Source organism: Ambystoma mexicanum, chromosome 6q (genome assembly GCF_040938575.1).
Source record: "Ambystoma mexicanum isolate Mex_15411 chromosome 6q, UKY_AmexF1_1, whole genome shotgun sequence".
NCBI classification, from domain to species: Eukaryota; Metazoa; Chordata; class Amphibia; order Caudata; family Ambystomatidae; genus Ambystoma; species Ambystoma mexicanum.
Genome location: NC_090937.1, coordinates 599,037,135 through 599,050,243, shown reverse-complemented (window position 1 = coordinate 599,050,243; position 13,109 = coordinate 599,037,135). Strand labels below are relative to the sequence as shown.

The 13,109-nt window shown below is 46.7% G+C and overlaps 1 protein-coding gene across 3 annotated transcripts in view; it reads right to left on the bottom strand.

Annotated features, from left to right (window-relative positions):
• Positions 1-1,844: 1,844 nt before the first annotated feature.
• Positions 1,845-13,109, bottom strand: part of NDST4 (N-deacetylase and N-sulfotransferase 4) — a 2,547,020-nt gene continuing 2,535,755 nt past the window's right edge. For all 3 annotated transcript variants that reach the window (XM_069631065.1, XM_069631066.1, XM_069631067.1), the window contains one exon: positions 1,845-2,280. The gene's annotated coding sequence lies outside the window, so the exon portion shown is untranslated. The remainder of the gene's footprint in view (positions 2,281-13,109) is intronic.

Genomic DNA, 13,109 nt, shown 5'->3' with positions numbered 1-13,109 from the left:
GCCCTGCACTCGGAGACCGGATAGCCAGGCACCCGTCCACCTGGACCACGATTTAAAGGAGCGTTCCTTTTATTTTGTTTGGCAGCACCGCGGCTGGTTTCATCCCTGGGCAGTGCAGTAACTCAAACCTTCCTCCACGACGAGAGTCTCTCTTCCTCTGCTGGATCCACCGAACTGCAGGAACTGCCAGGAACAACCCCCACCGCAGGAGCCTCTTCTACATTTTAAGGTACTTTGTTCTGCCAGGCCTTCCTTTTCGTTTGGTAGCGCTAAAGGTGTTTTAACTCCTTTACCTACCTGTTGGGTTGGCCGCCCCTATCCTCTAAATGGCAGTGTATGCGATAGTGACGTTGCGGTTAGGCTTAAAATGTACCACCAATAGGCAGAGCTCTTTTTCAGATGTTAAATCTCTGACTCCATTTCACAAATCTTCCTGATGCTATTCATGCAAAATATAGACCCGGCTATACATTTTATGCAAACCTGTTCAGGTGGCCGGGGTCCATCAGGGGTAGGAAACGTTATAAGAGCATTCCAAAAGAGTATGTTTTTCCAATTCCTTTCCTCCAAAGTACAGTTTTTGTTCTCTTCTACAGCCCAACCAGCTGGGCAGATTTGAACTAAAACCTTTCGTTTGGTCAGACTTGTAAGTCTTTTGTGGTTTGGTGCAAAACATCATAACAGTTTGTTTTAAATCTGGCCAAATGTGGCTAAACTCCTGATATTTGGTTTCAAGTGAATTATTTGCAGACACACAACCCCATTTGCAGGGAGTTGATTTAACTATTTGTGTCCAGAGATGAGGACAAGGGCATAGCTACTGTAAAAGGCAACCAATCTGTTTGTTGAGGGGCGCATACATGTTTTGAAGGGCAGCCATGGTGGCTCACTGACAGTTGTCAAGGTCCATGGACAGCTGTGATATAAGTTTCAGTATGGACAGATGGTATCGCACTGGGCTGCTCCCTAACCCTAAGAATGGCCAGAAGTGCAATTGGGTCTAATATACTGCCAAAAAGGCAAGGAGGTCTGAGTGTCTGTGGGCCAACACGGGGGTCCCAGGCCACGAGCCAGGTGCTAATTGCAGCATTCTTCGGGTTGCCCCAATCTAGGGAGGGTCAGTGAGAATTGTGAAAATCCCGAGTAGTGAAGTATGTCCCCAGTTTGATAGGAAATGGTAGTTTCTACCACAGTATCTGAGGCCATCAGTCTGCAGAACAGCTCTCAAATCAGTCACAGTGACCGCCGGCGATTGCCTACAACTGTTGACTTTGGCGGCCCAGAGCATAGCTGAAGACCATGGGTCATTCAAAGTAACCACTAGCCATGCCCATAAGCCATGGCCCAAACCCTCTACGGCTTGGCGTGGTGTAGCTTTGGCCATGTCCAGAGGCAATGTCCTGGGATAAATAAGAATTGGCCATCACTGCACACGATGGACATTACTACTAAAGTTTAGTCTGGAGGTACTGGGCCGTGGCCAAAAGGCATGCAGTGGGCCTAGTAGCCAGTGGTCATTACTGCATCCAATGGCCATTCCCATGGGAAGTTGGGGGCTGCTCAGGACGTGGCTACAGGAGATACATAGAGGCACTGTGTATATCAATGCAAAACTGGACAAACATTTGTTTGACGGTTATTATAGCTGGGTTGCCCTTAACGAATGTTCAAAGTTAGGGAAGTAAAGTGCATTACGGGAGGTTTAAACAGTAAACACACTGAACTTCAAATGTCATCCATCCATCCATTTATCCATCCATCTCTTCCCCCCTATACCTCCCTCTCCACTGTGAATCAGGTAGAACGAATCAGATGCAAATAAGTAGGTGAACATCACTCCAAAGTGGTTTTCTGTGCACACCACTAGCAGCGAGTGTGTGTGAATGTGCAGTTTATTGAGATTCGTTTGAGGGTGACAGTAATAAAAACAACGTTGACTTAAAAAGCAAACCAGAAAAAGGGTTGGGGGTATTCTCCTGAGATCCAGCAGCTTATCCAGGTTATATTTCACATCTTTTATTTTGAGCTGTGTCTGGAATTCTCGGTCATTCTCTCTAACACGGAAATACCCTATGTCATCCAAAGGTTTGACTAGACACATTCCTTTCCCAACTCCACAGTCAAATATGTGTCTGTGTCCCACCGCCAATTCTTTTGGGGTATCCTTTCCTATAGTGTCTTTCTTCGCTGCCCTTGTTTTCCTGGTGCGTTTCCTGAGCAGAGTTGGGTGACTTGATTGCTTCATCAAAGGGGTTCAAGTTTCACAATTTGGCGCGAGGTCTGCACAGAAGGGGGAGAAGGAGAAAACATTACATTTGTCATCAGGAAAATGGCCACCGACAAGAATGAAAGTGAAACAGGCCTCTATAAAATACCAGCATCTCACTTGCATTTAACCTCCGAATGAATACGATGAATAAGTACCACCTCAGAGTCTAACCCACCCCAATCATCTGGTCTGATGGCTGAGTAGATGAGAACATTGTTCTGATAAATCATATGCAATGACCAGGGACTGGTGCATATACGTTTAAATAAAAGGGTATGCACAAGTTCCTGGGCATTGTAAACATGTATTTAAAATACAGGGTATGCTCAGGGTAAGCGAAACAATATAAGGCACTAGGTATAATAAATATTTATTTTAAAAACATGGCATGTACAGGGCTCTATGCATGAGAGAAACATTTGAAAAATGCAAGGGTGCGAAAAAATATACTTGTATAAGAAAGGCACTAAGGATGAGAAAGATATATTTAAAAACATCGAGGATGTGCAGGGCTCTGTGTATGTGAAATAAATACATGAAGTACATCATCATTGTAACCAACAAGCTTTGTGTGGTTATCAGCATCCATAAAAGCAGATAGCAGAAATAGCAAACAGCAACACATACATAAAATATTGTTTGATAGAATCACGAAACAGTAGGAACGTTTTGCCCATTAGCAATATTGGGTGGGATAAAGGCGGGGCTGCTACTAATGAATGGAAAAGGTCAGGATGCCACGTGATGAGAAAGATGGCAGTAGCCCTCAAGGTTACATCCGAGATGGGCCATTTCTGCAAGGATTGCTTCACATGATTGGAGCAATCAGCCGGTGCACGTGACAGCACCGCGGAAAAGCAGGAGTTCACTCCCTGAAGAGAGAAAATGCATCCTCCAAGCACTAGTATCTTTTTCAACATCGGGTGAAGTCACTGTGATAAGAAGACTTTCATCCGCTCTAGAAACAGTATAAGAACATGTGATTTGGGGCATTGAGGATTGCAGTTGCTGCCTTTAATTTAGGAGGGGACATGCTGTCGGTTATTGTATTGTATTGCAATGTAAAAAGTGAACGCTCTTCATTGCTTCCTATGTTATCATGCTGGCTCTGTTGCTCAACCACAATCTTGTGCCATGATCTGGCCCTGTGGGCATCCTCAGAGAACATCGACAGCTTTGTGGACAACTTCACCCTCAGCTCTGCAGTGCCACATTTGACTGGTAGGGCCCACAGATGTTTTATTATTATTATTGTTATCAAGAACAGACAAAGACTGAGGTGGGAAGAAGGGGTTGGGTTTTGAGGTCTGTCATTTGAGTCAGCTCGGGTCAGGTCTGGTTGGGACAGGAAACGGAGGTGTGCATGGTAATGAAGCATACCACACAACGTTGCCAAGAAGGTTCTCATCAGTGTTATGATATGGCATTTATAATCCGCCTATACACAAGTGTTTCAAGTGTTTCAAGTCACTCAGATACATGCAGTGGGTCAGTCACGGTTACTATAAACAGACAATTGTGAAACGTATGTCAGTAAGCTGCCGATAGCTAGACGAGGGTGGCATAAACTGGCCGGGATAACACTGGACACCAGAATAGTCTGAATGGGTGTATATGAAGTTGTGGTCTGGGACTCCCTTTGCTTCCATCTGTACTGAGGACCTTCTCTAGCAGGAGATGTCAGAAGTTGTCATGAATGTATGGTTCTTCTTCTATGTCAGGGTATCTTTGAAGAGTTTTCCCTCCTTTCTTAAGTACCCCTACATCTTCCCCACTCAGGGCCACTACAAAGTGGACTTGACCTTTGTGATTGGGAGTGGACAGAGCAGTTGCAAGAGGAGCTATTTGAAGGAAGTTTAAGATTTTGGCATGTATCACCAAGATTAACAGTGTTACCCAGGACAATGGGGAACGGCCAGTGCAAAGATGTACCCACACCACCTATGAACACTCCAGCACATTGCATACACACTTGGTACAATAGCAGGACATGTGCATATTTACAAGATTTGCATGTGTTAATGCTGAAAAATGGGCATGACCAATCCAGTTCACCAGCGTACCTTCAACGTACAAAAGACTGGGCACCTGAAAAGAGCTCTTGAATTTCCAAAACAATAAGGTACTTATTCTGATTAATTTAAACAGACTAAATGGACCTGATTCGAGGGGATTAAAGGATTTAAAGAGAGAACCAAAAAGCAAAATTAGAAATCTGAGATCAAGGGGTAGATTAATTGACGTTGCAGATTAAGGGTCGGCTCCTGCACCCCTCTTTCCTCAATTAGTACAATATTTGCAGGATGAGGAAACAGCAGAACAATTTCAAATCTGTCACAGAGCAGCCTGTCCCATCACTCTGCAGCATACTGTTCCCCAGCAATCTGCCCAGACCCCTGATCCACAGCCACCTGCTATCCACCAGCCAATCCCCCTAGCATCTGCCTGGTACTCCTTACCTACAGCAGATATTACAGCCCGGGTCAGCTACCCACAACTGACCCTCTTTGTTATATTTCAAATGAAGTACCTGGGACAGGAGCCGCCCAGGCTCTCCCATATTCCCGCCAACTCTCCTTTTCAGATTTCTATTAACTGGGGGAAGTACCAAATACTGCAAATAGACATAAATAATGTAAGTCCCTCTTAGGCAGCTACTGGGGAGCTCCTGTGAAAATGTAGATACCATTCACATGCCGATTACCTCAAGGGACCTCAGAAATCTAGTCAAAGGGTTTTCAAACATTAGAGAAGAACAACACAGATTTGCAGAAGGAACCTGAAATAAGAATTCAAAGCTAGAATACCTTATGGGCAGGTATGAATCAACACATTAGTGTGATATTACCATCTGAAGTGAGATATATGTGTTGGGAGGATAGCTCAGGGGCAACATGCTCGCCTTGGAAGCAAGACGACACAGAGCAACACAGGTTCGATCCCCGGGTCCGCGCTTAGAAAAGGAAGTCATACAGCGACTTAATCAACACAGTGGCTTGCCGGTGCATGACCTTCGGATAGACATAGAGCTGGTATGTGCCCAAGATAACCTATTAGTGACTATTCTCGAGGTATGTACCTGAAAAATGGTTTGTCAAAAGCTTAACAATTATAATGAGATCAAAGAAGCGTCCCAGCATAGAACCGGAACCAGCTTAAAGGGGAATGTACCCAACATTCTGGAATAATGAAGCTAACAGGTGCTGACCAAGAATTTGCAGGAAACACCTTTGTAAAGGAACTGTTGTCAAAACTTTAACAGCAGTTGAACGATATAAGCCTAGTGTGGTAAATTAAGCATTTGTCATGTCATCTTTGATGTCCTGGGTGTTAGTGTTAGCAGTGCACGGTGATGGCACACGTTATGGTTGCTTAGCTTACCATAGCTGGTGAATTTCAATGGTTTTTCGTTTGTACTTGTAACCATTACATCCCTTTAACAACGTTTTTTCACAGAGTTTAATAGATTTTTAATAGTGCAACTTAACCATAATGTTCCTTTAACAACCTTTTTCAGTGAATTTCATAGGTTTGTATTAGTGCAACTTAACCATAACGTCCATTTAACAAAGTGTATTCTGTGAATTTCATAGTTTTTATGAGTGAAAAGGTTTCATGTTACATCACTGTATATAAATTATTCATAATTCCTCTTTTTACATATGTGAAAGAACTGTAAACCTCCGTAAGAGCCATATTTTTTGCAACGCATACTGATGTATATTGTTCTCAGCAGCACATGCTGGGGATGCAAGTCATGGTTGAATTGCCTAGGGCATGAGGCTTGACCATGACCACAGCCCCCCCAAACCACCCCCGTTATCCACTGCACCTACCATGTACCCTAGTTCAGTTTCCACTATATCCTCATAATGTGAACAATGGCCATTGCGCATGGCTTGCAGACATGGCCAGTCTCCACAATCCATGAGGCAAGGTCTTGGGCCCCATTCCCCAATAGGCATATCGGAGTAGACATTTTACCTTGCCGAGGGTCATGCCCACTGCCCAGGCAGCAAAGTTATACCACAATTTTTTGTACTTTTTTGAAACTTTCAAAAAAGTAAAACAGCACAGATTTGCAAAAGCATGCTTTCAGGTCCTTGCTGATGCTCCTCGTGCAAGTTTGCTTCAATCCCGTCCAGAACTTCATGCCGGAACTGTAAGCAGATTTTCTTTTCTCATTTAAACCTAGGACTTCGGCCATGCCCACCCCAATAAGTAAATCAGATTAGGCCTTTGTCCGTTCCGAGGGCCAGGCCCACTGTCCATGCACCAAAGTTATATCACAATTTTTCGTATTTACATTTTGACATTTTGGAAAAACAAAACACAAGAACCATGTGCAGGTTTGTTGCAATCTGGACCAGCACTTCAGGCAGTATCAAGCAGAATATTTGTTCCCATTCAAACCTAGGGCTTCAGCCAAGCTGCACACCCCAATAAGTACATTAGAGCACAGAGTCTTTGCTCAGTGCCAGGGCCATAGCCCAGGCACCAAAATTATATACTTACATTTTGACACTTTATAAAAAATAAAACACAGGGCAGATTTTCAAAACCATGCTTTGAGGTCGTTGCTGATACTCCTCGCACATTTTTGCTGCAATCCTGTCTAGCACTTTGCGCTGTAGACACAAGCTGAATTTTATTCCCATTCAAACCTATCCCGATTTAAAAAAACTTTACCACATAACCTGTCGATTCTGCCCATGACAATTTTAACCATGTTGCCACACCCACATGGTCATGGCCAGTAGCCAGATTGTCCAGGTCATGGCCTTTGGCCAATGCCCAGGGCCACATGCTATACCTCAGTCCTCAAAGGTTTATCACTATGTTTTGTACCTACAGTATGACACTTTTAGAAAAAATAAAACACAGACACATTTGCAAAACCATGCTTTCGGGTCCTTGCCAATGCTAGCATATGTTTTCTGCAACTTTTGTGCAGATTTGTTAAACAGCAACAAAGTTATAAGCCATCTAAACATGTTGAGACCCACCTCTAATTTTGCCCCCTCTTGGCAAAATGCCCCCATAATGTGCAAGATCATTCAAATCTGGGTCTAAAATCATTTTGCAAATTATTGTGCAGATTCGTCACCAAATTTACAAGCCGTTAAAATAATTTGAGACCCTCCTCTAATTTTTTCCCCTCTTAATCACATTCAGGGACAGCTCTAGAATGAATTTGCAAAATATCATGCAGTTTCATTGAGTGATGCCAAAGTTATAAGCCATCCAAAAAATGCTTTTCAGTGACCCTGTAATGCAGAAATATGCATGATGTCCCCAAACATCTGAGATGTTCACGAACATCACAGGACTGTCCCGAACATCTGTTTGCGGACTTTGTGGAAGAAAAACCACCCAATTTGGGGATTTTTATGGCCATATCCCAACCCATCCTCCTCACCCTTCACCTCCACATAGATTGTTTAATTTGTTTGACAAGTGCAATGTTGTGCATTTTAATATGGTTGTACTGCAGTGTCTGTTCTTGAATCCAAGATGGCCATTTCAATGGTTTTGACGCACCTCATGGTTTTAATTGACTAATCAGCGGGCGACCACTGGAATCAAGCCAGACCGTAATTGGTCCATAGGTGTCCGCCGACCACGAATCGGGAAATGAGTCCACGGACCGGCCCCAGATATCACTCATTTTTTTGTACCTATTTTTTGGCAATTTAAAAAAAATATTACCGGACGTCATTACACCAAATTTACAAAAGCACAATTTTGGGACCAAGCCACCACTCCTAGCACACATTTGGTAAAACTCTATCCAGCGCTTTGGGCTGTAGTCATGAGCACATTTTTTTTGTCCATTGTGTGTATGAGGATTTCCCAAAATGTTGGGATCCCCCTGTAACTTTGCCCCCACTGGACAAAACCACATCAAACTTCACCATGGTGGCTTATAACTTCGCTCTCCCTGGAGGAATTTTCAACAAAATTTGCAAAAAGTGTGATATGGGGGGGCCCATATAAACAGTTAAAATGTTTGATTCTATGGGTGTGATCTATGGGTGTGATATGCTGCAGTGGTTGTGGCCAGGGCCTCGAGTCTTGGGTGCATGGCCTACGATCACACCCATAGAATCAAATATCTATCAAAAATCTACAGTTTGGTGGGTCGTGGCCAGTGAGCGTGCAATGGAGATGTGATTCTTCGGTGCTCCCGGGGCCACCTGAAATATCCTGCAATATCCTGTGATATGGGAAATGAAAACGGTTAAAAATGACATCCCCGGGCGGCAGAACCTCGGGGCAATGCGGTGACAGGAGCCGAATCCGTGAAGGGGAACGCAAATTATCTGCATTGAAAATCTGGCGGAAACTTTGCCCGGGCCCAATCAAGATGGCCGCCATCGAGAGACGCTGAACTGAGGCGAGGACGAGCGGAGGTGGATAGCGACCCTCGACGGCCAGATCTGCACCGGGAGCAGCGCGACATCGCCTGCAGATAAGTGAGCAGCTCGGGACTAGGACAGAGAGCAGACTCCTCCTGTGGGTGAGACCGACGCAGGCAGTGACGCCCCGGTACTACATCTTCACTCCTGACGACCGGTGAAAGACCGCAATGAGAGAGCCGCGTGGGGACTCTCAGCCTGAATTTAAGATATATACGCAACCCCGAGGCACCCAAAACTGCAACAAAACACAGCATACGCCCGCACACGCCGACCGCAAAGGCACTGCAAGCAATAGTAAAGGCCCGAACAACACCACGAGAAGGAGTGCTCCTCCAAACCTGCACCGGACGACTCGCGCAAAGCATCATCATGGACAAAGAAAAGAGCAATAAAACCTTCGCGCAAAGTACAATGGACCAATATGTTATGAGTACATCTACAGCAATAAGCGTTGAGGACCTAGGGGGGGACCCCCCTCCGCCAGAAGAGGCCCTGTCGCTAAAAGACGTAATGGCTGCCATCGCCAACTTACGCTCCTCGGTGGAACAGAAAATGGACACTATCTCCACGGAGGTCTCCTTCCTCCGCCATGACCTCCAGAAACTCTTGTCTCGGACCGGGGAGGTGGAACAACAAATTTCTGGCATGGAGGATGACCTTGGGGGGGTGCACCAACAGCTTACAAAAGCATTAACCCGACTGAAAACCCTGGAAGCCCGAGTTGATGAGGGAGAAGGCAGGTCCTGCCGCAATAATATCCGCATCCTGGGACTGCCGGAACGCACGGAGGGACCCAGTGTGGAACTCTTTCTGGAAGAATGGCTGGCAGATCTCTTTGCGCCAAAGACCTTCTCAAACTTTTTCTCAGTGGAACGTGCACACTGCATGCCCGCGGGTCGTTCGGCCCCGGGTGCACCCCCGAGAACAATCATTGCAAGGCTTCTTAATTATCGTGACAGTGATGCCACTCTACAAATGGCCCGAACAAAAGGGTCAATGACATTTAATGGAGCCAGAATTGCTTTCTTTCCAGATTATACTCGCGAAGTCCAGAAAGCCAGACAATCCTTTGAGCACCTAAAAAGGAAGCTTCACTCTATGAACGTAAGATACGGGCTGCTGTTCCCAGCCCAGTTAAAAATCCAACATGAAGGCAAAACTGTACACTTCACCGACCCGCAGGAAGCCTGGAAATGGGCAGAGACCCACATTGGTGGCGACTGGACCAGACAGGACCAACATCGCAGGGGTAGATCAAGACCCCGACCGCAGAGAGAAAGACTAGCCCAGCAACCTATACCTGAGATCCCAATTGAGCCAGACGGAGACCCCAATCCCTAGCACGGCCTAAACTGGAAATACCGGCCGGATGCGGGAGCAAACTGGACCACTAATGGACTCAAGAACCAACCCTTCTCCTGGCAACCACCTGTAATGCAACACTCCTCCTGAAGCGACAGTAGCAGTGAGTTGCCTTTACCCCTGTATAAGGGATCATATGAGCCATATGCGGTTGCCATTAACACACCATGCCATCGGCGGATGCCACATCCCCAACTTGAGACACCATACCCACAAAGGAGTAGTAAGTCAGTGGGAAAGGGGGAAACAGTTTGTATTAGTTAATCTGGAGATATAGTTTTAAACGCCAGTAGAGTTTGGGCGACAGATACTTCATGTTGGGGAGGAGTATGTGGAGGGGGGAAAGTGTTTTATGTTAGTTATTTTCCGGGAGGTCACACCATGCCAATGTCTATCAAGACGCCACCAAACATAACGTGCTTACCGCCCATGCCCACACCAAGCGCGAACGCTCTGTCCCCACGGCCAAATGTACCATGCACCTACCAGGCACAACATCCCAGATTCTTCAACTGCAATGGCCGCACAGCACCATGTAGATTCCATTAATGGGAATACACACGTCCCAATGATACCCAACGAACGCCACAGGACCCTTAAAATCCTTACCTGGAAGGTAAATGGCAGGGGCACAAGTATAAAACGATGGCTGATCATGCAATTCCTTAACAGATGTTCTCCTGACATAGCCCTCCTAAACGAGACACACTTAGCAGACTCCACATGCCAATTCTTCCTCAGAACTATCGACTAGCTTACCACGCGGGGTACACAATGGGTTCCTGGGGCGTCCTGATCCTCTTACATAAGAGACTCCCTTTTGAACTATCTGCTTTGGCGCAGGACCCTTGTGGCCATTTCGTGATGCTCCGGGGCATACTCTGGGGGGAGACAGTGGCCATTTTAGCGATATATTCCCCACCGGGGTTGGGGGAGGGTCTCCTGAGGGAGGCGACGGCCTTGATGGCGCAACAACAATCAAATGTATGGATCTTGGGAGGGGATTTTAACAATGTTATGTGCAACACACTAGACCGGTCCCACATCCGCAATCGGAACCCAAACCAGCCCACGAGGCTGGCGACTTTTGCGTCAGTGCTTGGTTTGAGTGATGTATGGAGAGAACTCCATCCTACAGAACGAGGATTCTCCTTTCACTCTGGGGCCCACGCATCCTTATCCAGACTAGATTACTTCTTCCTCCCAACCCCCGAAGCATATAGGGTAAGAATGGCTGAACTCCTTCCCCGTGGCATATCAGATCACTCTCCCTTGGAGGTGACGCTCTTTACGGAATGTCCCCTACTGCCTAAAACATGGCGGCTAAATAATTACTACCTGGGCCTCCCCGAGAGTACCCAGTGACACTATGGGAGGCACTTAAGGCAGTACTTAGAGGGGAAATGACGGCCTGGACGTGCAATAAAAGGAGAGAACATCATAGGAAAGTGACGGAGGCTGAGGATGAGGTTGAGAAATGGGAAATCAGATACATCTCTGACGCTACCCCTGAAACACATTGCTCCCTCTTGAAAGCGAGAGCAGCTCTCCATAACATGGCATTAGACAATGCAAGACAGGCACACAGGGAGTCAAAGACCAGAATTTATGAGCAGGGCGACAAAGCGGGCAAACTATTGATGTGGCTGGAATGACATGAGGAAGGGCACAGACACGTCAGACAGGTTACTGACAGCCAAAATGAGCTTGCCCAAACAGACCCAAAGATAGCGGAGGCATTCACCAACTTCTATGCCACGCTCTATGCTGCCCCAACAGCCCCTATAGACTCATCCCTCCTAGATGAGATTGTGCTCCCGCACTTATCGGAAGCGCAAAGAACACACCTAGATAGGGAACTGGACGAAGCTGAAATAGCAGAGGCTATGACCCAGCTACAGTCCGGGAAAACACCAGGCCCAAATGGTTTCCCGGCCAAGACCTGGAAGAAGCTGGGCAGCAACAAGATGGCCGCACCCCTCCGCGATCTGTTCCTTGCAGCCAGGGAGCAGGGCACCCTTCCACTAGACCTACGAACGGCCAACATTGTGGTAATTCCCAAACAAGGCAAACCCCCTGACCAGTGCACATCGTATAGACCGATATCGCTTATTAATAGCGCAGCCAAAATCCTGGCTAAAGTACTGGCCAATAGGTTCCAACCGGTCATATCCTCACTGGTTCATCAAGATCAATGCAGCATCATGCCGTAAAAATCGACTAGAATGAACTTACGCCGATTACATCTGCTATTGAAAAGAGCCCCAACTCTCAATACACCACTTGCGCTACTCGCAATTGATTTTGAGAAAGCGTTCGATTCGGTGGTATGGGCAAGTCTCTGGGCAATAATGAGGCGCATGGGCATCGGTGAAGCCTTTCTTAGCTGGGTACAGCTTTTATACGAGGCCCCATTAGCTGCAGTTAGAGTGAACGGCTGGACCTCCGGGACCTTCCCGCTGGGCAGCGGCACCCAACAGGGCTGTCCTCTGTCCCCCCTCCTTTTCGCACTAGCAATAGAGCCACTGGCCCGATGGCTCCGACAGGTCACCACATGGTCCGGATTCCTTTGGCCAGAAGGGTGAGAGGACAAGCTCTCCCTTTACGCGGACGACCTATTACTCTATCTAAGCAACCCAGTCCACGCATGTCCAATCATAACCCGAATGCTAAAGACCTGTGGGGACTTCAGTGGCCTGGTAAACTGGGGAAAGTCGATCCTCTTCCCAGTAAAAGGTGGCGACCTAGCAATTCCTCTGGACACCCCGTACCGAGTAGAGAGGGAGGGCTTCCGTTACCTGGGCATATGGGTCTCGGGGGCTCTATCGGACTATGTGCTTCACAACCTGCACCCACTAATTGACCGCTTTGCCGGGGATGTACAACAATGGATGCTCCTACCCCTTATGCTTATGGGCAGAGCGGCCCTCTTTAAGATGATGGCACTTCCACGTTTCCTTTATATACTGCAAAACGCCCCACTAGCAATACCAAATTCGGAATTCATCCGGGTGGAGCGTCTCCTTAGGAAGCTGATATGGAAGGGAGTGCAGCCC